Source organism: Petaurus breviceps, unplaced genomic scaffold (assembly GCF_028583685.1).
Source record: "Petaurus breviceps papuanus isolate PSGF00001 unplaced genomic scaffold, PetGlider_PUasm1.0 90650, whole genome shotgun sequence".
Lineage (NCBI taxonomy): Eukaryota > Metazoa > Chordata > Mammalia > Diprotodontia > Petauridae > Petaurus > Petaurus breviceps.
In genome coordinates, this window is record NW_027187299.1 from 913491 (window position 1) to 938466 (window position 24976).

At 38.0% G+C, this 24976-nt stretch overlaps 2 long non-coding RNA genes across 3 annotated transcripts in view; one reads left to right on the forward strand and one right to left on the reverse strand.

Annotated features, from left to right (window-relative positions):
* Nucleotides 1-6092, forward strand: part of LOC138143580 (uncharacterized) — a 186213-nt gene extending 180121 nt beyond the window's left edge. Inside the window, exon 3 of the long non-coding RNA XR_011163733.1 lies at nucleotides 5938-6092. This is a non-coding gene — a long non-coding RNA (uncharacterized lncRNA). The remainder of the gene's footprint in view (nucleotides 1-5937) is intronic.
* The window catches only part of LOC138143579 (uncharacterized), a 35478-nt gene extending 21809 nt beyond the window's left edge, over nucleotides 1-13669 (reverse strand). For both annotated transcript variants that reach the window (XR_011163732.1, XR_011163731.1), the window contains exons 1-2: nucleotides 13563-13669; nucleotides 10380-10592 (exon numbers count right to left, since the gene is read on the reverse strand). This is a non-coding gene — a long non-coding RNA (uncharacterized lncRNA). The remainder of the gene's footprint in view (nucleotides 1-10379; nucleotides 10593-13562) is intronic.
* Nucleotides 13670-24976: the final 11307 nt, after the last annotated feature.

A 24976-nucleotide genomic window follows, 5' to 3' on the forward strand; every position in this document is an offset into this window, starting at 1 on the left:
CCCATCTTCTCAAAGGTATTCAAGATTGGCTGTAACCCATGCGCCAAACTAATATAAGCTGGAGGATGGCCTTTTTCCAAAGAGTGTATTAGGCCAGATACACCTGTCTGATGTGGATGGACAAACCAAGCGCTCCTTTTCCCCCTTGGCCTGTCAGATACAGCTGAATACTTTTGGCAGATAGTCAGGCAATTTGGAAATTCACTTGCTGCTCTCAGCTGAGACAGACCACCTGGTCAGAGCCAGACTGAGTACATTCATCGTCCAATTCCCTGAGCATTCAGCCCCTAGAACCCTTTCTTTTAAAGCCCTCCGACATACACATGTCCCTTTGGGTAGGGCTACATTACAGGAAGGGGAGTGAATAGAAAGTGAAAGGAGAGTACAGGACAGTGAATCATTCTATGAAGATTCCCAAAGGGTAGCATAAATTAATGGTAGTGGAAGGGGTCACAGCAAAATACCTGACATTTATATAACACTTTGAGGTTGACTTTCCCCATTTCAGATCTAAGTTCATTGAAACAGGGATTGTCTAGCTTGCTTCTATTCATATCTCTAGCACAGAGCACAATGCTTGGCACACAGTAAGCTACATTAAGGCTAATAAGCACTTAACAAATGCTATTACCCCTTCTGTCTCTTTCTCCCTCCCTTTCTTCCTCTTTTTCTCCTTTTCTATTCCTTTCTCTTTCTTTTTCTCCATTTCTCCTCTCTACTCACCTGCCTATCCATCTATCTATTTTCTATCCACCTATCTCTATCATCTGTCTATATCTATCCATCTCCCTCAATCTATCCATCCATCATCTATCTATCTCTGCATCTCTTTCTCTCTTCAGCCCCCTATCTATTCATCTATGTATCTATCCATCTATGTATCTATCTATCTATCTATCTATCTATCTATCTATCTATCTATCTATCTATCTATCTATCATCTATCAATTCATCTGTATCTCTCTCTCTCTATCCATCCATCTATCTGTCTCTGTCTCTGTATCTATCTATGCATCCATCTACTTATCCATCCATCTATATACCTACCTATCCATCAAGCCAACCACCCATCTTTCCTATCTAGACCGATTCTGGAAAGTTGTCTCTAGGTGAGCCTCACAGGATGCTGTATATTAGTGTTGTTCCCAGTCCAAAGTTTGGTTTTCATGAAGCAGATCTTCAATTTACTAAGTTACAGTGGAATGGAGATCCCTAGCAAGATAACTGGGAGCTGCTATTTGTATAAGGAACTCCTTTCCTGGTGGTGGATGGGCCCATTTAGGCAATCATGTTAACAGATCAAAACATTGCTTAGTGAGCAGAGAATTAAGGAAAAGAAATTGAGTGTTGCTAAGAGCCTATCTACATCAAGCCAATAAAATAGCATGATGTCTCTCCCTTCTCTGCTTTAGGGTTTTTGAATTTCGTTCTTTGAAACTTGGTAGAATTCCTTTTCTATCTACTTGAGCAATTATTAGTAACAAAGTAATTAGTATTTATTAGTATTAGTAACCTCTCCTCAGGAGGTACTAGAGATGTGCAGACAAATTCTTATTCTCTTGACTCTTTTCTCTAGCTTTCATGCAAACCGGGCATTTTTGCAATTTATTTTTGCCATGATCAGATCACACTTTCCAATATTATAGCTTTGCTTTGGCATTAGAAAGATCAAAGTTCAAATCCTGCCCCAGATACTTACTAGCTGTGTGGCCTCAATTCTTTATTTGTAAAATGAGGAGTTTGGACCAGATGAATTTTAAGGTCCCTTGCCACCCCAAATCTGTGGTCTTATGATCCTTTCATTGGTTTCCATTTAAATTGGTGATTCCTCGTTGAGACAATGAGAATCCACATTGATTTACCTTTGAGGTTTACAGAGGACTTTACTCATATCACCCTTGTGAATTGGTTTTACAGATTTCATTACACCTATTTTATTTATGAAGAACCTAAGACTCAGTTAGCTTAAAAGGATGAAAGCTGCAGAGAGTAGCTTTAGTTTCATTTCTTCTGACTCCAAGTTTCTTCTATGCCATATTCATTGGGATCTCAAATTATGTGATTCTAGGACTATCCTATTCTCTAGGAACAGAGTGAGGAAACATTTCTTAGGGTGAATTGCATCTCCAGTCAGTTAATCTCATCCACTTTATGTGGCTTCTTATTAAGTTCATTTTCAGAAGGTGACATTTTCTGCCATAGAATTGGGCCTCAGGTCAGAGGAAGACAGTTGACCAGGCTTCTGTCTCAGTAAAGGTGACCAAACCAAAGGTCGTTGCACGGCAGGCTAATGGAGACAGGTACAGAGATTTACTGCTGCTCTAAAAGTCCTGCAGTCAATTAGCAGATTCCTTGCTCCTCTCCATTCCATTAATCCCCTTACCCTCCCAACTCTGGCTTAGAAGAGGAGACAGGAAGAGGAGGCAGAGTATTTGATTGGGTGAGGGTTCCCATCACTCCAGGACTGTAGTCTGAATCCATGACCAGCATCCATCCCTCTCCTGGCAGAGCATGAAGCTGAGTATAGTTTGGCCCCAACAATAATCTGTCATTCTGACCCATGCCCTAAATATTTGAACTCTTCATTAGGGTTTAGCAACTTCTTTAAGCCCTGACTCCAAGGTATGCCAGAAAGGTGCCAGGGTTAGGACTGTCATAGCTAGAAAAAACAAGAAGAGACAAGTAGGTGAATAGGAAGGGGGAAGATAGAAAAAGAAAGAAGAAAGAAATAGTTGCAAATATTGAGTGGTGGAGGGTACCTGTCAGACAAATGATCAGGACTCCCAACATTGATTTTGGATGATGCTAGGGCAGATCAGCCTATTAAGGGAGTAATGTCTTATTAATAAGGAATCTAGGTAAAATCTACAGGGAACTGAAATCTTTTTCTTGATCTGGTGTTTTCATGTGTCCATTCTATCTTTGTGAGAAATCCTTAACCATCTCTATGCCTGCCTTAGTTTCTTCATGTCTAAGACAAGTATTCTTGTTGACTATCTCCCAGGATATTTTGAAGTCAATAAGTTAATGTGTGGAAAGCCCTTGGAAGTATGGGAAGAAAAATCTTAAACAAACAATTATACATATATTAAGGAACTATTAATTAAGGAACTATTATGTACCAAGTACTGACTGTACTAGGCACTAGATTCAGATGAATGAAATCTGTTCCTATAGAAATGCAAGATGAACTGAAAAAGTCAACCAAACGTATTACTATAGTCTCTCACTTTGCAAGGGTGTCCGTATTTTGGTTTGTAACTGGAATACTTTTTGAGCAATGGGGAAGTAGGGGGACTATATGTGATAATACAAATATTTTGTATTTTAGGGGTTTATATATGTGAAATTACAGTGTATGAAACTGATGAAATCAGTGTAGGAAACTTGCAATGTGGAAACTCTCTCCTCTGATGCAGTCTGCAAGTTCTAATTCATTGCCTTGAATCCTGAAGAGTTGAGTGGGTGGCTCGTTCATGGTAACATAGCTAGTTTGGGTCAGAGAAAAGACTTGAACCCTGGCGTTCTTGAATTCAAGGCCAGCCCTCTGTTCACTACTTATCACTGCCTTTCTTTGTGATAATATAGTACTCTAATCCTTACTCTGTCCACATAAGATAGATAGGTGGACATTTTCCAGAGGTAGTCTTTCTGACTGGAAACCAGATCTATGAAACTCTGCCTTGGGTGATACAGACTAGAGTTAAGTTAAAAAAGGCTAGAGTGTCTCTTCATGTAGCTGCAGTCTATGCCTATGTATTCCCAGAACTATGAAGTCCTTTTGAGCTTTTAGGCTCTGGGTGGGGAAAGAATGGGTTAGAGGGAGATATATGTGTATGGGGATTATGATTACCCCACAACATTCCCAAACTCTCATTCTTTTCTTAACCCCAGAGGCTTATTTCCACAGCACAAAGAACTGTACAGGTGGGAACAGGGCTGCTGCAGAGACTGAAGACTTCTCTGGAGGTAACCAGACATAAGCCTTCACTCCAAGAAAATAATGCCGTTTCACAACTCTCCAATGCAGTACTTGGGTAATATTATGGAGTATAGTTATCTATATTTATGCCATCCATCTACTAGCTTATAAGATCTATAAAAAAAGAGCTAGTTGGCTCAGTAGAGAGGAAGACCTGAGTTCAAAGGTGGCCTCTGACATTTACTAGCTGTGTGAACCTGGGCAAGTCACTTAAACCTCTGTTTGCCTTAATCCGTTGGAGAAGGATATGGCAAAGTACTCCAGCATCTTTGCCAAGAAAACACCATGGGCTGAATGGCCTGTGGGGTTACAGATAGTCAGGCACAATGGAACAATACTTTCTTTTTCCCATCTAGAATATGGCACATGACTCTCTATACAAAGTAGGTTGAAATGTTGGATGGATGAAACAAAGAAAGGTTTTTTTCCTTCATTAGTTCTGGGATGATGCATTACTTCCACTTCCTTCAAAGGATCCTTCTACCTCCATAATCAGACTTGTCAGTTTGAGTGATGCTAGACCCTTGTAGTGGTCTATGACTATATGACTATTCACAATGACCTAATTATCCACCTTTGATATAAGCTGATTCACAGCAGTATCTGCTGGCTGAATGGTGTGAAGATTGTCAAAAACCTTACCTAGTCTTTTCTCTTCCTTCTCAACATCCTTCTTTCCAGTTTGGTTCATTGGTAGTTGATAAGTAAGCTTCAGGGATTTATTTAAATGCTATTTTAGATGACCATACAATTTTTATGAAAGATGTTTCCCACTGAATCAGTCACAGAATTTGAGAGTTGGAATAAAAACAACTAGCATTTATATAATGTGCCAGGTACTATGTTACACATTTTACAAATACTGTCTTATCTGATCTTCACAAGAACCCTGAGAGGTGGGTGCTATTATGATCCTCACTTTACAAATAAAGAAACTGAGGCAAACAGAAGTTAGGTGATTTGCCAAAGGTCACATGTTGTTCAGTAATTTCAGCTGTGTCCAACTCTTCATGACCCTATTTGGGTTTTTTTTTGACAAAGATGCCAGAGTGGTTTGCCATTTCCTTCTCTAGCTCATTTTACAGATGTGAAAACTGAGGCAAAAAGAGGTTAGGTGATTTGCCCAGGGTAATATAGCAAATAAATATCTGAGGTAGGATTTGAACTAAGGTCTTCTTGATTCCAGGACCAGCATTTTATTTTTTATTTTGCTTTTTGGAGGGGGGAGGGTAGGGCAATTGACATTAAGTGATTTGCCCAAGGTCACACAGCTAACACAGCTATTAAGTGTTACGTGTCTGAGGCCAAATTTGAACTCAGGTCCTCCTGACTCCAGGGCCAGTACTCAATTCACTGCGCCATCTAGCTGCCCAGTACCAGCATTTTATAAACTGTGGCTCCTAGGTGCCTTGGTGGAAAGGAATCGCAGCAGCCATCTCATATTACCTACAGGAGTACCTCATTTTATTGTGCTCTGCTTTATTGTGCTTTGCAGATGTTGCCTTTTTTTTTTTTTTAACAATTGAAGGTTTGTGGCAGCCCTGCATTTAGCAAGTCTATTGGCACCATTTTTCCAGCAGCACGTGCTCACATTGTGTCTCTGTGTCACATTTCAGTCGTTCTTGAAATATTTCAAACTTTTCCATGATTATTACATCTGCTATGGTGATATATGAGCAATGATCTTTGGTGTTACTATTATAATTGTTTTGTGGTGCTATGAATTGCACTCATATAACACGAGTAATACATTTATTGATAAATATCATGTGTTTTGACTGCTTCACTAACCAGCCATTTCCCTGTCTCTCTCCTTCTCCTCAGGCCTTCTTATTCCCTGAGACACAACAATAAGGGAATTAGGCCACTTAATAATCCTACAATGTCCTCTTAAGTTTTCAAATGAAAGGAAGAGTCAATCGATGTGGCAAACTTCATTGTTGTCTTATTTTCAGATTTTGCCACAGCCTCTTCAACCTTTAGCAACCACTACCCTTGGTCAACAGTCATCAACATCGTGGCAAGACCATCCCACAGCAAAAAGATGACCAGACCCTGAAGACTCAGATGGTAGTGAGCATTTTTTAGCAATAAAATATTTTTAAAATAAGCTATATGCATTGATTTTTTTAGACATAACATTATTGCATGCTTAATAGAGTACAGTAGAGTATAATCATAACTTTTATATATTCTGGGAAACCAAAAGATATGTGTGACTTGTTTTATTGAGATATTTACTTTATTGTGGTGGTCTGGAACCAAACCCAAAATATCTCTGAGGGATCCCTGTATACTCAAAATAATTACTAGCATTTACATAGCATTTTAAAGTTTGCAAAGCATTTTACTTTTGTTATCTCTTTGGATCTTCATGACAACCTTGGGAGGTGCCATTGTTATCCCCATTATATAGTTGAGGGAACTGAGGCTGAGATTGTATCAATCAATAAATCAATAAACATTTTTAAGGGCCTATTCTGCCAGGCACTGTTCTTAGCACTGGGGATACTACAGTGTTCCTAAAGACTGGACACATAGGAAATCTCATTAACTATGCATATTTTCAAGAAATGAATGAAATTTTCAACATTTTATTTAATTAGCATAAATTTGCTATGACAATTTCATATGGAATAAAAGCTTTCATCAGCTATTGGGTATTATTTTCCATATTAATGAGATTAATTTAATTAATTAATGAGATTTCCTGTGTGTCTCCAATGTCTTCCTATGAAATCTCATTTATGCTAATTAAATAGAATGTTGTAGAAGAAGTAAAAGACAGCCCCTGCCCTGAAAAAGCTTATAATCTGATGAGGGAAACAACATGTAAACAAATATATAGGAAGCCAGGTAACAGGATAACTAGGAAGTAATTAATAGAGGGAAGGTATCAGAACTAAGAGGGGTTGAGAAAGGCTTTCAATAAAAGAAGGGATGTTAGTTCAAAGGAAGCCAGTAGTAGAAGTGGATGAGGGAGACTGTTCCAGGTGGCCTATGCTATATGACTTGCTTAGGGTCACATAATTAGTAAGGATCTAAGGCAGGATTTGAACCTGGATCTTTGGAACTCCAGGTCTAGCTATCCAATATGCCACCTAGCCACCTAGATTTCTTATCATATACTTAACTGATGGTCACCCAGGCATAAGCTGTGACAGAGGTGGAAACCATCATCCCTTTGGGCATCCCCCCTCTGCTTTTAAACCGCTCTCATTTTTAAGAAGTTTTTCCTAACGTCAAACCTAAATTTTTCTTTTTGCAACTTCTGACTATTTATTGTACCAGGCTCTGCCCTCTGGGATTGAATAGAACAAGTAAAATTCTTCTCCTTTATGACAGCCCTTCAAAAGCTACATAAAGGAATAGGTTCAAGGAATCCAGCTGAGTTACTGAGGTAGTTGTAGTTTTTACTAAGGATGTTTATGTTATTTTCCTTGAAAAGTAACATCAACATTCCCAAATGATCTGGAGGGAAACTCTCCTAACATCAAAGATGGTACCTGGGGATGCTAAAGGTTTCAAGGTTTGGTAGACATGGAAGGCAAAAATTCTTGAGATGTGGCAATTACAAAGACATTAAACCAAGGTAACTTAAGAAAGTCATTTGTTTCTTCGTCTGGTGTGCCACATAGTCTAGGTGTGAGGCAGGAGATGGAATATTGCACGTGAGAAACAGAAGGAAAGCCAGTTTGGCTGGTCAGAAGAGTGAGTAGAGAGTAGTAGCATATAATAAGCCTGGCATGGTAGGTAGGAGTCAGGTTGTAAAAGACTTTAAATGCCAGTAGAATTGGCAATATCCTCAGGATGACATACATATTCATGTGACTCTTTTTAAAAAATAAACTTTTATTGATACGTTTTGTTTTTATTTTACCTATAATTTATCTCTCCCTTTTGCCCTCCCAGAAAGCCATCTTCTGTAATAAAAAATTAAAAAGAGGGGGGGAAAAGCTCAGAAAACTGCCCCCTCACTTTGCATCTCTCCTATCTCTCTCTCTAAAATAAAAACCACAAATGTATAACATAAAATTATGTATACTATGTTATTAATATTGCTACATATACTATTTTGTCAATTTTTATATATCATACTATATTAATGCAAATTATTTTGTAATATATATAATTATTTATGTGTATATATGCATATATACATATATAAATTTGATGTTACATACAATATTCCATACCCATAGTTTCTTATGTCTGTAAAGAAGTGAGTAGTGCCTTCTCATATCTCTTCTTTGGGGCCAAACTTGGTCTTTATAATTTTGCAGCATTCAGTTTCAATTGTTTTCAGTTATTTTGTTGTCCTTCTTTCCATTTTCCATTGTTATGTCATTGTGCATAAAATTTTCCTGCTTCTGCTCACTTTATTTTGCATCACTTCATATCAATCTCCCTATTTGAAAAGTAATATCTTTGAGCTTGTCTTTTTGTTTTATCTTATAAATGCCTTTTTGTTTCTTTAATTTTGTCTCTATTTTTATTATTTTCCTACAGAACAATGATATTCCATTAAATTTTTTGTGTTTTGTTGTTGTTAGTCATTTTTAAGTCATGTCCTACTCTGTGTGACCCCATTTTGGGGATTTCTCAGCCATGATACTAGAGTGGTTTGCCATTTCCTTCTTCAGCTCATTTTTACAGATGAGGAAATTGAGGCAAATAGCATTAAGTGACTTATCCGGAATTACACAGGTAGTAAGTGTTTGAGACCAGATTTAGATTGAAGTCTTATTGACTCCAGGCCCAACACTATATATAATTTTTTTTAGAACAATTCGTTTAGCCATTTCCCAATTGGGAGGAATTTCCATTGTTTCTAGTACTTTTATGCATATGATTTATGCATGATGAATGGGAACATGCCAATGGAAGGGGCATGAGGGAGTATATATGCGATATATGATCTAAATGTTTATCATCATGGGCTTCTTGAAATATAAGAGCTGGTGACATTGTGGAGTTCAGTAGAGAAAATAGTACAAGGTAGAGATACATAGAAAGAAAGGACAAGCATGCAGATAAGTGTCTGTGTACCTTGATAGTCAGTTGGAGGTGACTTCTTTTCTATCTATACCTTAACAATGTACATATTCCATAAATGGTGAGCACAGTACTTGTTCATCATACACAAGAATGAACATGTAGACAGCATTTACTTCTTTCAAGGTTCAGCTCAATGGCCTCCTCCTTCACAAAGCCTTTCCTGATTCCCTTGTTGTTAGTGTGCCACTCCCTTAAATTGCTATATAATTATTTTGTATATATCCTTTATTTACTTATCTATGAACACATTATATCTCCCCAGTATAATATTAGCTACCTGAAGGCAGAGAATATCTTACTTGGGCATTTATATCCCAGCTCTTAGCACAGTGCCTGGCATTAATTGGGGCTTAGGGATTGGTTGATCACATGGTCAGCATCTCATTCATCTGCACTAAACTTACATTCCATTCCAAGATAGATATACCAAAGACAACAGAGCAGTTGGTACAGAATGGTCTATGGAAGAATGTAAGGCACACAACTGTTACATGTCCTTAAAAATAGAGTAGATGATGACCACCAATAAATAAGATATGATTTAAGGGGTGTCAACTTGTTCTCTGCAGTCTCCCAAAATCTCCTTGACCACCTGTCAAATTCTTCTAGTGTAGATTTATTCCCTTTGGTCTTGCAAGCTTTACATCATTTAGAATCTCCTATTAAATTTAAAACACCCCTGGGAAGGGTAATACTTTTAAGCTTTTATCAACTAGTACTTTAACTGGGGTCAGCAGATGCTGATATCAAATATGGAGCAGTGGGAGTAGGGAGGCTAAAGATTACTGAAGACAAAACAGACTTCACCATTGTGTCTGGGACTGGATCTATGTCTAGGACATAGAACATCTTCCTTCCTTCCTTCCTCCCCTACTTCCTTCCTCCCATCCTCCCATCCTCCCTCCCTTCCTTCCTTCCTTCCTTCCTTCCTTCCTTCCTCCCTCCCTCCCTCCCTTCCTTCCTTCCTTCCTTACTTCCTTCCTCCCTTCCTTCCTTCCTTCCTTCCTTCCTTCCTTCCTTCCTTCCTTCCTTCCTTCCTTCCTTCCTTCCTTCCTTCCTTCCTTCCTTCCTTCCTTTTTTCTTTCCTTCTCTTTAGATATGTTATTTCATTTGATCTTCACAACAAACCTTCAAGGTAGGTGCTATTATTTAATCATATAGCATGGAAAATTAAGTGACAAGAAGAATCCCCTCTCCTCATTTAGACATGGGATTCACTCTCCCATAGATTACCATATTGCTAGTGGTGGAGGGCACACATACACACACACAGACACACACACACGTATGACTAGGGTATGCACAAGGAGGGTGAACATGTCCTTGTCGCAACTCATACCTGACACTATAGAGCTTCCAATGTCCTTTGGTGATGCTGTTGACTCTTCTGGATGTTGCACTGGGAGTTATGTTCTGCATCTCCGTTTTTCGTTGTATTGTCTCTTCTGGATATTTTGGCTGATCTAGTGAACATTTAGCAGCTCTCAGCAATCATCTACTGATTTTCAGCTCTTCAGATTCTTCAGGGCCATTTGCTGCTTTCTCCTATCCTCTGTGGAGGTAAAGTAGAAGTCTCTCTCAGGCAAGAGAGGTTTAAAGCTCTTTTAATGTATGAACTAAAGCTATGAGCTACTACACCTAGCCAGGCAGCAAGCCAAGGAAAAACTGGTAAAAGCCTCTATGCTAAGATTTCGTCTATTTTTTGCTTGCCTTTCTCCTAGTGTCTGGTAGTAGACCTGAATCCTTGTCATCTGTCTTACATGGGATTAGAAAATTTCTCTTAATATTGGTCAAATCCTTGATTTTAAATCATCATTCTCAGAGCTTCTGATTTCTGTCCAAAAAATCCCCCATAGGACCTATGTAGGGGCTAGGGTGATGAATATTTACTAAAATCCCATGGTGCTCCCTGATTGCCATGCAAAAAGGCAAAAACAAATGAACAAACAAAAACAAAACCTAGAGACAAGGACAAAGGGACTAGGTGAATTTGGAGGGGACTATACCTTTGTTACTGGAGAAGTAGAAGGCAAACCACTTTGGTGTCTTTGCCAAGAAAACCCCATGGACAGTATTGGCATGCTATGGTCCACGGGGTCACAAAGAGTTGAACATGACTGAATGGCTGAACAACAAATACCTATGTTCAACTTTCCTGCCTTTATTATACATACTTGCCAACAACAAAATCTCCATTTGTTTAAATTCTGGCCAGTATGAAAGTGTCTTTTTATATAGGTAAACAGTCTAAAGTGAGATGAGTTCAATGAATCCAATATTTAAACAGTTTTGATGTCTCTATGAAAAGGGAATGTTTTATGTGAATTAGTACTGGGAATTATTCTGATTTTTTAGTTGATAGAACAAACTTTGTGTTTTAGTTCTTTCAGGAACTAACTAGGATGAAGGGAGATGTCTGGTTAGCTGAAGGATCACAGAGTAATACAGCTGAGGCAGAGTACTCACAAAGCTAATATAACAATCAGAGATCTTCTTAATGTTGAATAAGAGAGAAGGAATTGTAGAATAGTCGAATGAACTTGTTCCATCTTACTTAGGTGGGCGAATCCTGAAACAAACTCCAGAATATTCTACTAACTTTGGATGAGTTTCCTTTTGCCTGGAGTCTATGAAGGAGTTAGTTGTTATAGGCCAGAGGAAATTTATAGGCCAAACTGGGGCTAGAGAAGTCTACCTAGATAGAATAGCATGGAAATTAAGTGCATAGTCTAAAATTGGGGGCTATTTCTTATACAAATTTCAAAATATCTTATTATTTTCTAATTTGCATATTTTCTTTTCCCTTACCAATAAATCAGAGAAAATATATGCTTATCATATAGAATGTATAAAATGGAATAGATGGGAAAGATGAAGACTTGAATGCCTAGTTATTGTTTACAATGGTATGAGAAGAGGGATAGGAAGTAAGGGATTGAGGACAATAGGTCTCTTAATCCAAACAGCTAAAATGATTTTTGAGCAGCAGAAGGGGTGTTGGATTTAAGACCTTGTGTTGGAGTTCAGTGATCAGGGAGGGTTTAGATTACAGGGATGGGGAACCTGAGACCTTGAGGCCACATGTGACCTTCTAGGTCCTAGGGTGAGACCGTTTGACTGAGTCCAAGTTTTACAGAACAAGTCCTTTTATTAAGGGGATTTGTTCTGTGAAGTTTGGATTCAGTCAAATGGCCACACTCAAGGACCTATAAGGCCACATGTGGCCTTGAGGCTGCAGGTTCCCCAACTCTGGTTTAGAAAATAGTGAAAAGCAGAAAGCCCAAGGCTGAAGGGCAAGGTCTCCTAGTTTTAAGAGGAGGACCTTTACTCTTGGAAGCTAACAAAAGTCGAATCTTTCACAAACTCATATTTCATTAGTTCAATGGATTGTGATCTCATCAGTGTGGTTATGCCCTCCACTGGGACAGAATGAATCCATCCATGTCTTCTCATCTTGTGCAACTTTGTCCATATTTTTCCATTGTTCCTCCACAGATGATTGATTCAATGTGTCAGGAGTCTTATAGGTCTTTTAAAAAATTATTTCTGGGTACCAATGAACCATTATTTCTCTGTAGCAAAATACTTGTGCTTCCACAGTCTTTGAGTTTTAGCAATTAAAGCAAATTATATTCCACTGATCTTCAGCCTGGGCCTTAGCTAGGGAAAGTGTTCTAGCACTGTTAGTTTTTCCCAAACTAGAAACAGCTGAGTTCACATTGTAGCGTATAATAAACTATTCTCTAGCCTTGCCTTTCCCATCTAGTACTTATAACGATCAAATTTATGGTGCTTTTTTAGGGTTTGGCAAAGTGCTTCACATACATTATCTTATCATGACACCATGTGAGGCATGTGTTATTATTGCCATCCCCATTTTACAGATGAGTAAACTGAGTGTAGAGAAGGTGATTTGTCCAAAATCACACAGCTAGTAAGTATCTGATGAGGGATGTGAACCCAGGTCTTCCTGACTAAATGTCCAGTACTTGTGCAGCTGTATTTTTTAGCTTGCATACAGGACTATAGATTTATTTCTATTACATTTTATCTGATTATATTCAGTCTATTATGTTTAACCCATTGGGATCTTCCTTGGATATTAAATGAATATTGGATGCTGATTCTCTTCCAACATATTAGCTATTCCTTCTACCCTTGTGCCATATATAAATTAAGAAAGCATACCATTTAAAACTCCAAGTCATTGACAAAATAAAATCGATGGAACCCACATTTATTTCTGGCTACTCATGACCTGTGAGACCAAGGCCAAATTTCTTAACCTTCCTTGGCCTCTATTTTTCATCTATAGACTAGATTCTAAATGTATGACCTTATGTCCTCTGTTATTATCAACACCCTATCATCCCCCCAAGTAGCAGTTCTATCTCTTTCTTGTCCTTCCTCTTTCCATCACCCATTGACAAAACAAAACCCCCTCTCTTTTTTGGTTCTTGATTTAAATCAATCCTTAACTCATTTTATTTTAGCCTTCCCAATAAAAAAAAAAAGAACTCACCGCTAGAAGATTTGTCCAAAGGTACCTGCCTTACTCTCACCTTCTGTAGGGGTATCTTTAAATCTGAGCTCCTTATGCTGCAACATCAGTTTCTTATTTCCTCCTTTGCTTCCTCATTGCAATAAATCAGACTGAATCATCAGAATGTCATTCCTGATAGCCTCCCATCTCTCTTATAAGCATAAAAATGGCGAAAAATATCACTTATGTGGTTGTTTATTATATTATATATCATTACTTATGTGGTTATTATATCATATGTCATTTGTACATATCAGGTTTACAAAGCACTTTTCTTATAACAATCCATTGGAATATATGGTGCTCATTCTTGAAGTCTCAGTGAAATTAAATGACTAGCTCATAGTCACACTTAGGTAACAATCTGCATAATTTCAAGTCATTGGATCCCTAATTGGAGGACATTGGGCAATGAGTAGATGAAACTGGTTGGAACAGAATATTAAATTCCTGCCCCCCCCCCCCGCCCCTGCTGATCACTTATTTTTAGTAGTAGTGAGAGATAAAATTAGAAAGGCAGTTTGGGTCCAGAATGGAAGGTCTTAAATGCCATTGTAGCTTTTAAAGTAAAGCAGTGACCTGATGAAAGTAATGTTTTAGGGAGATTAACATGGAGGTAGTATACAGTAGAGATATTAAATTTGCTGACTGTTCCATAAGGAACCATATTAAAATGTAATTGAGAAATGCCTAACATAATAAATAAAAATACAATAAAACACAGATAATGTTAATTTGTTGTTTTCTAGGTCAATGTGTGGCCTGAAGGAATCTTTGAGTTTTACACCACTGGTAAACAGCATAGACTTGGGAAGAGGACTATGAAGAGTGAATGACAAGTTAGGAAGCTGTTATAATAGTTGAAGAATGAATTGATGAGAATCTAGAATAGTGTGGTGGCAGTAGAAATGGAAAAAAAGGCAAAGCAATTTTGATGAAAAAGAAGAGGACAGGACTTACCAGATGGGAGGGGAAATGAGAGATCATTTTGAGGTTTCCAATTCTGGTGATCAGGAGAATGATGGGACTTCAGGCTAAGATGAGTGTATGAACAGAGGCAGACACCACTACTTTAGCACCACTTCCCCCCATAGCACTGATAGAACAATCATCAAAAAAACTAATAAGCAAATATAGTAAGCTACTTTTTCTACCCAAGGTTGCACAAAAGGCTAGCCAGAAGACCACAGATAGTAGTAAAGAGAGCAGTCAGAAAAGCTAGCAATAGCACAGGCGAAGAAGCAGGCAGCCCCCCAAGACACCAAAAATCTGTTGGATATATATATATATATATATATATATATATGTGTGTGTGTGTGTGTGTGTGTGTGTGTATTTAATGTGTGTATGTGTATATATATTTATATATGTGTTTGTATATATGTGTGTGCATGTATATATGTGCGTATATGTGTATGTATGTAGCCTGCAAGGAACTTTATCTGGAGGTAGCTAGAACAGAAGAATCCCCAGAGAAAGATTCAAGGAGGTCAGAAGCTACAGTTTGGATCTTGGATGCAATTGGAAGTTGCAATTCTCTAGCACTCTGACCTTGGATACCACAGAGGGCTCTGAAGATACAGTTTCCTGAGCATCAAAGATCCAGGTAGCCTAATCTAGGAGTTGGGCTTCAGTCCAGAAACTAAGGAGGCCCATATCAGAGTAGAGCAGGGACAACCACCCAACACAAAAGCAGGTGTAGTCTGGTCCTAAACTAATGCTCCAAATTCAGGAACTAAGGCTGAAGAGATGAGTAAACCAAAGACCACATCAACCAATACAAAGATTTTTTGTCTATTTAAAGATACCAAAAAAAAACCCAAACCCCCCAAACCCAAGCAACTTTAACTTAGGAGAGAGTAATTCTTTAACAACTTCTAGCAGAGAAACAAAGAAAGAATGTATTTTTCCTAAGAGCTACATAAATACCTATAGGAAATGAAATAAGAAATATAAATGAAATAAGTTCTAGAGGAAAGAACTGAAAGGAGAATAAATAGCATAGAACAGAAAGTTATATACCTTACCCAAATAGTAGATGCCCTATAATTTAGACCAAATAAAAACCAATACTTCTTGAAACAGCAAGAAATACTAGAGCAAAATTTTTAAAAATTGAAGAAAGAGATAAAATTTAAAGTGTCTCTCTGCTATCAAAAACAATTGATCTAGAAAGCAGATCAAGGGGAGATAATTTAAAAAGCTTTGGATTCCCTGAAAACCATGTTTGAAAAAAGCAACCTGGACACGATGTTTAAAAAAAAAAATCCTACATTAAAATTGCCTAATTCTATTAGGACAAAAGGGAAAATGAAGATAAAAAGAATCTATTGATCACCTCCTAAAAGGAATCCCAAAAGGAAAAGTCCCAGGAACATCAAAGTCAACATCCTAAACTTCCATAAAAACAAAAAAAAAATTTAAACAGCCAGAAAGGAAGTGTTCAACCAAAGAACCATAATCAGAAACACAGTCAGGACAAGAATGACAAAGCTATCACTTTGTAACTTCTATCATAAATAAGTATATGAAATACTATATACCATATATTATGTTATATCATAAATAAGAATATGGAATACCATATTCCAAAAGATATAGTCTTAAGCACCAACAATAACTTGTTCTGTAAGACCTGGGAAAGACCTTAATTTAGAAAGGCCAAGATTACCCATTGCATTCTGGGTCATCACCAATCCTTTTGACCTTTTTCTTGTCATGGGACTTTCATGATTCTGGAGGAGAGAACAAGGCTGCTTTGTGCAACTCTACCTCACTCAAATCCAGTTCACCTAGAAGTCAAGACATCACCCTTGTGATGTCTTTGGTTGTCTATGAAAATAAAAGATGAACAATAGTAACCACAACAAGATTCAAGAGAAACCTATAATAGAAAATTTATTTGAACAATTGAAAGGGTTGGTATTATGATGAAGGGCTAACATTCTAAGGAAAGAAGATGAAGGTGTCCCTTCAGAACTTAAATATATTTAAAGAGTATTAAGGGAGTTAATAAAAACAGGACCTGAAAGTGAACAGGTTCTGTTCAGGGGGTTTCAAGAGAGAGAAGAGAAGGGGGGATAAAAGGGAGAAAACATGACTAGTAGAAAGGCAGAAGAAGGGGGTGGAACTTATCATTTCCTCATAATTGAGGAGTGTGAGAAGAAGAGTACACAAACATGGACAAAGAAGAAGAAGGAACAAGCATCAGATGAACTTCAGTTTTATAAACCAGACAAAGGAGGAATGACCACACACACATGCGCACACACACACTTACATACACCAAGGAGTCAAGTGCCAAAAACAGAACAAATACAACAGACAAAGATGGGAGAGGAGCAGTTAAGAGGGAGGATAATGCCAGGGAGGGAATTGTTGGAAGCAAAACAAACTTCCTGATCCTGAAAAGGAGGTGAAAAGAAAGAAAGAAAATAATCTTTGATTATGGAATGGTCAAACAGGTTTTGTCATATAAAGTAATTACATATTGTTGCTCTATAAGAAATGATGAAAGAAATTATTTCAGAGAAAGCTAGGAAGTATAACTGATGAAGAGGGCAGAACCAGGAGGACAATTTGTACAATGACAACACCATCATAAAGAAAACCAGCTTTTTCCGGCCTCAGACACTTAACACCCACACACAAATACTAGCCGTGTGACCTTGGGCAAGTTACTTAACCCCAATTGCCCTCCAAAAAGCAAAAAACAAAAACAAAAACAAAAAAAAACCAAACAACAACAAAAAACAAAAACAAAAAAAAGTAAACCAGCTTTGAAAGACTTTAGAACTCTGCTCATCACAATGACCAGCCATGTCTCCAGAGGGTCTATAATGAAGCATGTTATCTGCCTTCTAACAGAGATCTGATGAACTTAAAATGTGGAGGGAAACAAAGTCTTGGACATAGCCACAGTGTGGATTTCCTTTGCTTGGTTATAGGTATCTATCACAAGAGTTTTCTTCTATTTTTAACTAGAGTTAGGGTAGGGGTCAGTAGTGATTTCAACGTCAAGAAAAGAAAAAAGAGGGGAGCTATGGAAGCATTAAAAAAAAGTGCATATAGGAGAACATCAGGAAATTCAGAAGGAAGCAGCAATAAAATTTTGAAAGTAACATTTTGAATTTCTTATGTACTTTATATATTGCATAGAATTTATTATATAATAATGGAAATATTACTAGCATTTAGATACAGTACTTTAAAATGAACAAATCAAACATCCTTGCAACAAGCCAGGGTGGCAGGTTGTAGGAGGCTGGATTTGAACTCAGGTCCTCCTGTTTCCAGATTTAGTACTTTAGCCACTGTGTCACATAGCTGCGATATGGAAGAAGAGATTTACAGCTTCATAAACCATTTCCTTTATGTGTTCTACTTTGTATATAAAATGCTCATTTTCCTGTTTGTATTGTTAGGCTCATAATAAACAAGTTAGATTTTTAAAAAGAGAATCATGGGTACTCTTATTGAAATAGAAAATTTGGGAGGGAGATCCAGTTTTTGGGATAAGTTTTGGTTTGAGTTATTAGTATGTTTAGCAGGCAATTAGAAATACAGGTTAGGAGTTCGAGAGGTCAGGGCTGGAGGCAGGAAGGTAGTACAGCAGATATAGCACTGGTTCCAGAGTGAGGAAGGCCTGAGTTCAAATTTGGACTCTAACTCTTATTACCCTTATGACCTTGGGTAAGTCACTTAACTGCTGTAAGCTTCAGTTTCCTCATCTGAAAAATGGGGATAATAATAGAGCCTTCCTCCCAGGTTTGTTTTGAGGATATGATGAAATCATATTAGTAAAGCACTATATAAATACTAGCTATTATTAGGGTAGGTATGAATTTGGGGGTCATTTGCATAGAGGTAGCAGTTGAAAATAGGGTCTAGAGAATAAAGTGAGCTCAGGTGGCCAAGAGTTTCCACCTTAGGGAAATCCCTATGGGAAAGCCCACAGTGATTTCACTGACACACACACACACACACACACACACACACACACACAGAGAAATACCCTCATTAAAAAATAAAAAAGAATTGAAATAGCCACATACCCAACCCCAAACTTGTATCATTGGGGGTGATAGTTTCTCATGGTTTGTGATATTGGTTTTGGTTTTATAACGGGTAGTTATGAGAATGACTGGTCTAATGAAAATCAAAAAAATCTCTTGAAATTGCTGACGGGAAAATAAAAACCCCAAAGAATCAATTTACTTTATATTCTCTTCAGACTGTAGAAAAAAAAATCTTTACATCCAATATTCCTGTCCCCCACAGAATCTTCTTCATGTCTTAGAGATGGCAGAAAGAGAGATCTATTCATCTGCTCTGGTTGCAATTCTCAGAGGTTTACATTTATGTCATCAGACAATGAACTTTTCTCCACTCCAGAGTGGTAATTTTTAGAGCATGCCTAGAGTCAGCACTTGTATTGCCTGTTTGAGAGTTACAGATAAATACATTGAGTATGTGGTCTATCTCTTTAAGCTGAGATCTCCTTAAACAGTAGATCCTAAGTTCCTTGAGGGCAAGGACTATTTTCAGTCATTTTTCAGTTATGTTTGACTCTTTGTGACCTCATGTGGGGTTTTCTTGGCAGAGACACTAGAGGAGTTTGCCATTTTCTTCTTCAGCTCATTTGACAGATGAAGTAACTGAGACAAGCAGGGTTAAGTGACTTTCCCAGGGTCACACAGCTAGTGTCTAAGGCCAGATTTGAACTCAGGAAAATGAGTTTTCCTAATTCCAGGCCCAACGCTATAGAACTTTCTAAAAAAAATTATTTTTAACTTATGGAATAAAACCAGCATTTCTATAACATAGTATAATAAAAAAGGATTATTGCACGTTATTCTTAGTGCGTACCACAGTGCTTGGCACCAAACAGGAGCTTAGCCAACCAGTATTGTTGGCTTACATTGGACTGAATTGAATTGAACATAAGGTTAAAAAAAAGCTAAAAAAGTCATCAGAAGTATGATAAATCCCAGAATATATTTTTGGTTAGCTTTAGCTAGCTTTTCACTTTTCTCCCTCTCATCCCTACACATACATGCCCACAACCTCTTCACACTTTTACCTTCTCCTGCATAGCTTTATTATTAATTGGAAGAACAATGAAAGGCATTAACTGTAGCTTAACCCACATTTCCTCCCCTGAGTGCTGCACTGAAACAAGCAGAAATCATTAAATTTGGATAAAGAAAATGACATTTGGCTTTGTCTGAGCCCCCATGTCGATGTTATTCTGCACTCTTGGTGTTGAATGGAAACTCTGTTTCCTTTCCACAAACTCTAAACTTACAGACTAGGTTTCCTGCTTTCCTGTTAGTGCCTACACTTACCCAGACAGCTCTGACACCATGACTTACTGATCCCTTATTTTTTACCACAGTTTTCTAAAAAAAAAAAAATTTTTTTTTGCATGTTGCTATAGTAGCTGACTAAGCAGTAAAACACGCACTAACAAAGGGAAAGGGCCAAAAGAACTTTCTTTTTAGGTGGTTAACAAAGTCCAAATTCTTAACAATTTGAGAATTTTTTTTCTATCTAGGCAAACTCTTTAAAAATATGAACAATGTGCTGTTTTAGGAAATGTTTTGTCTGAATGATTCAAATGGTCCTTCCAACAAACTTTACCATATCTGTTTTCCTGGTGGGAATGCTAAGACAAGGGTGGGGAACCTGTGACCTGGAGGTCACATATGGCCTTCTAGGTCCTTGAGGGTGGCCCTTAGACTAAATCCAAGCTTCACAGAACAAATCCTCTTGATAAAAGGATTTGTTCTGTAAAACTCGGACTCAAGGCTGCAGGTTCCCTACCCCTGTGCTAAAGTATTGAGGAGGTAAGATCTCATTTTATGTGAGGAAATAGGCTGAGTGAGATGAATGGCTTGCTCATGTTCTCACAGGTAGCAAGAGTCAGAGACAGAATCTTAACTCAGGCCCTCTGACTCAAGAATCAGTGCTATAGGTGCTGCTAAGTGGTGCAGTGAATAGAACATGGCCCTGGAGTCAGGAGGACCTGAGTTCAAATCCAATTTCAGACACTTGACACACTTATTAGCTGTGTGACCTTGGGCAAGTCACTTAACCCCAATTGCCTTGCCTTCCCGCTTCTAAAAAAAAAAATCAGTGCTATTTCTATTCTACCAGGATGTCTCAAATCTTGTCTTTATCAGTCCTGGGGGGGGGGAAAGGATTCTTTACAGTGCTTAACACATAAGTGACTGTCTAGGACTGCCTGAACAGCTTCATTTGTCCTTGACTTTTTGTTCATTCTAATTGCCACTCAGGCAGCTAAGTGACACAGTGGATAGAGTGCTAGGCCTAAGTCAGAAGACTCATCTGCTTGAGTTCAAATCTGGCCTCAGACACTTACTAGCTGTGTGACCCTGGACAAGTAACTTAACTCAGTTTTCTTCAGTTCTTCATCTCTAAAGTGAACTGGAGAAGAAATGGCAAACCACTCCAGGTTCTTTGCCAAAAACCCACTAAATAGGGTCACAAAGAGTCAGACACAACTGAAATGATTGAACAACAAATTGCCCCTAATTGTTTATAAGTGAACAAAATGTCTTTGACATTTTCCTAGATACAGATGCTGTCTTCATCACAGATTTGAATGAAGTTTCCCCAAGGCCTGCACAAGAGATGGTGGGTAACTCTGGTGTCATTTTTTGGTTTAGTTTATGAGGAAATGGGTCCAAACCTTGGCAGTCATTACTTTGGCAAAATATCCATCTAGCCCTGAAGCAATGGTACCTATGCACTTCTCCCTGTCTCCTTCCCCTTTCCCAAAGTACATGGTTTGCTCTGAGTACTTTTAAAATTACCTTTAGTTCTGTTACAGACTCTATCTTTGACCCAGTACTTCTGCTCCCTTTGTGAAACACTGCTTAGTGGAGATCATTAAAGCCATCTCTTGTCTGTGTCATAAGGCTTAATGACCTTACTCTTGGGACTTCGAGGCCTGTGAGTAGAAGGTTTTGATATAAACATAGAGGTTATCTGTTACTCAGATCTACATGCACTTATCTGAATCTGGATCGAAGAATGGTTATTTATTATTTTGGAGGGGGAAGGCAGGGCAATTGGGGTTAAGTGACTTTCCCAAGGTTACAGGACTAGTAAGTGTTAAGTGCCTGAGACCAAATTTGAACTCAGGTCCTCCTGACTCCAGGGCCTGTGGTTTATTCACTGAGCCACCTAGCCACCCCATTGAAGAAGGGTTTTTAAAGAAGACTAATTTACATGATCCCTTGATAAAAAGGATGGTCTCTCCTGTTAGCATCAACTTGTGTCATCTTTGTAAAGGATGAATGTGGAGTACACCATAAGTAAATATAGTACCTTAAGTTAATTCAGTAATATGATGTAGACACAGCTGTGCCACTTCATCTCTGGGTCCTGGATGTTCCTAAAAGGAAAACAAAATTTGTGAAATACAGGGAAGTTTTAGTAGTCTGAGTCATAAAGCCTCATTCTAGGATAGAAGAAGATGTGAGATCTGTATGTTGGCAGCCAGGACTGACTGCCTAGCCTTTCCTTCTGATGACTTTGTGTTTTAGACTTCCTAATTATGATGCAGGGTGTTGCAGCAAATGACAAGCTGATTGCCCTGAGGATGAATGGCAGCTGCTTTTGAGATAGAAATACCTTCTTTGAAGTGATCAGGATGGCCAAAGCTGATCCTGGCCCTACCACTGAGCTCAAAACTCCAGTGGTTGACTTCAAAACTAATATTTTGAGTAATATTCTATTTTATTGCTTAGATAAGAGATTCTTAACCGGGGGGGGGGGTGTTAACTTGTTTTAAACACTTTTTTTTTGCCAAATGTATTTGAATATATATATTTGTCATCCTGTGTTTATTTCATACATTTTAAAACATGATTCTGAGAATGGATCTATAGATCTAACTAGATGGCCAGAGAGGGCTGAGACACAAAAACAGTTAAGAACTCCATTTGTAGGTAACAGAATCTGTCCAGCTTGGGTTTGACCTGTTTGATGCTGGGAAACAATTATCAACTTTTGCAGGCCCTCTGGTGGCCAGTGGAAACACTGAAGCCTTTAAGAAGGCTGTTCGAAACCAGAGATGAAGTGAGGTGGCGACTGGGCTGAGGGCAGGTGGCTCAAGGAGGTTGCCATGTGGTGGAAATGCAGCTATTGCACCTCCTTGCTGGATAATTAATATAAGTGACATGCTAACTTTCTGTAGGATTAAGTATAGTAGCACATATAAATTAGGCGCTACTCTAGTGTTCCAAATGTAGTGGGCTAGCACATGAATGCAAGGGTAATTGTTTTACCTGTCAATGAGACAACCTCTCAGTCTACATTAGTACATAATGTTTTCATGTATTTCTCTTAATATGAAAGAGCCCCTCACTTCTTGATGAAAGATAGAAGAAATTGTTGTAGATAAAGTTCTTCATCTTGTTTATACAGACTTTGTGCCCACATTTTAGTACAATAGAACAATATCAGGGAGTTTATTCTTTGACTGGCTCAAAATCCTCCAAGCTACCTGGGAAGTTCACTACATTGGGTAGGCCAACAGACTGACACTAATTTCTCTACTTTTGAGAAAACTGGTAAAGATATACCAAAGAAATGTATTAAAAGAGAAAAAAAAGCATATTATGGTAAAAATAACATTATTTTTAGAATTATCAGGAAACTTGAAAAACTGGATTCAAAATCTCAAAATTCTCTAGGAAATTTAAGTCACGTCCCCTTCCTTGGAGACTTGGAGGAATTGGTTCAGACCCTGGTTTTGTCGCTTAATACCTAAGTGATTATAGGAAGTCACTTAGCATCTTTCGGTGGTCTAGATAATCTGTACAATCCCTTCCAACTCTAAATCTCCAACTATTTCCTCAATTTTCCCTTTTTCTAGTTGTGAGACCTGTTTTATAAAGCTTTTCAGTCATATCTGCTTCAATTTCCCTTCCTGGAGTAGCCCCTGTCCATAGATTCTCAATCTCAAAGCCTGGGCCTCTCTGTGGGTCACTCTTTGGTGAAATCTCTGGCTTATTGGAATCTCTGAGCTGTTTTTTCAGTGTCTATATTTATTCACAGGAACTACTTCATGTTGACAAAAGGGTTTGAGAACTCACTTCCTTGGTCTAGTAAATAGCTAAGTTCTTCCTTCTATATCACAGAATCATAGAATTGGAAGGGACCTTAGAAGTCATCTGGTCCAACTTATTCTAAGCGTATTCTCCTCTGAAACATATTTGACATTAGATTCTCCAGGTTACTTATATCAAAGAATCCATAGAAGCTTGGCATTGAAATGGATTTTAATGATTCTCTACTTTCTACTAACTCTAAGAATTCCCTCCACAACATTCCTGACAGATGGCTATCTAGCTTTAGTGTGAACACTTTGAATAAGAAGGAACTCACTACTTCAAAGAGGAGCTTTTTCTACTTTTGGACAGTTCAATATTTTAGTTCTTTATTTTGGACCAAAATGAACGTCATTGAATTTTCCATTAAGAATAATGGTAATAATAATTATTATCATTATAGCTGGCCTTTAGATAGTGTTTTAAGGTTTACAGAACACTTTATATATGCTATCTCATTTAATCCTTACAACAACTCAGTGAGGTAGATATTATTACCTCCATTTTATTGATGAGGACACCGAGGCAGGAAAAGGTTAAGTGACTGGTAATTATCTAAGGGAGGATTTGGACACAGGTTTGACTATATTATCTAGCTTGTTTATGTGTTGGCATTACACACTAGCAGTACATAAACAAAGAGTTAATAGTCCCCAGTGACCCTGAGAAGTGTCCAGAGGAGCCATTATCTCCCATCCTGGTAAGATTCTTAGCAACACATTCTTTGATCTCTAAGCCCTAAAATGCTATCCCCAACTCTATTAAGTGTGAGCACTAGAAAGGTCAGAACTCAAGAGTTCTTGTTTCAAATAATTGGCATTATATTATTAAATTTGTGTTTTCCTAAGAGATTGGTCCTAGAAAGCTTCCCATTACATCTGCAGCACACTCATGAAGACTAATGTTACTAGATTTGTAGATCAGGTGAATATCATGGGACAGTTTATATAGATTTCATTAAAATATTTGATGTTGTCTCTCATGATTTCTTTGTGGACAGGATGGAGAGACATGGGCCAGAGGATACACTAGTTAAGTGGATTTGGAACTGGTTGAATAATTAAACCTAAGGAATCAGGAGATGAATGTCAGCTTAGGGAAAAATCTCTATTGAAATGAACCAGGCATCCATCCTTGGTCTTACAGTATTCACAATATTCATCAGTGATATATTTGAAGGCATAGAGGGCATTCTTGCCAAATTTGCTGATGACACAAAACTGGAAATAGTCAATACATTGGATGATAGAA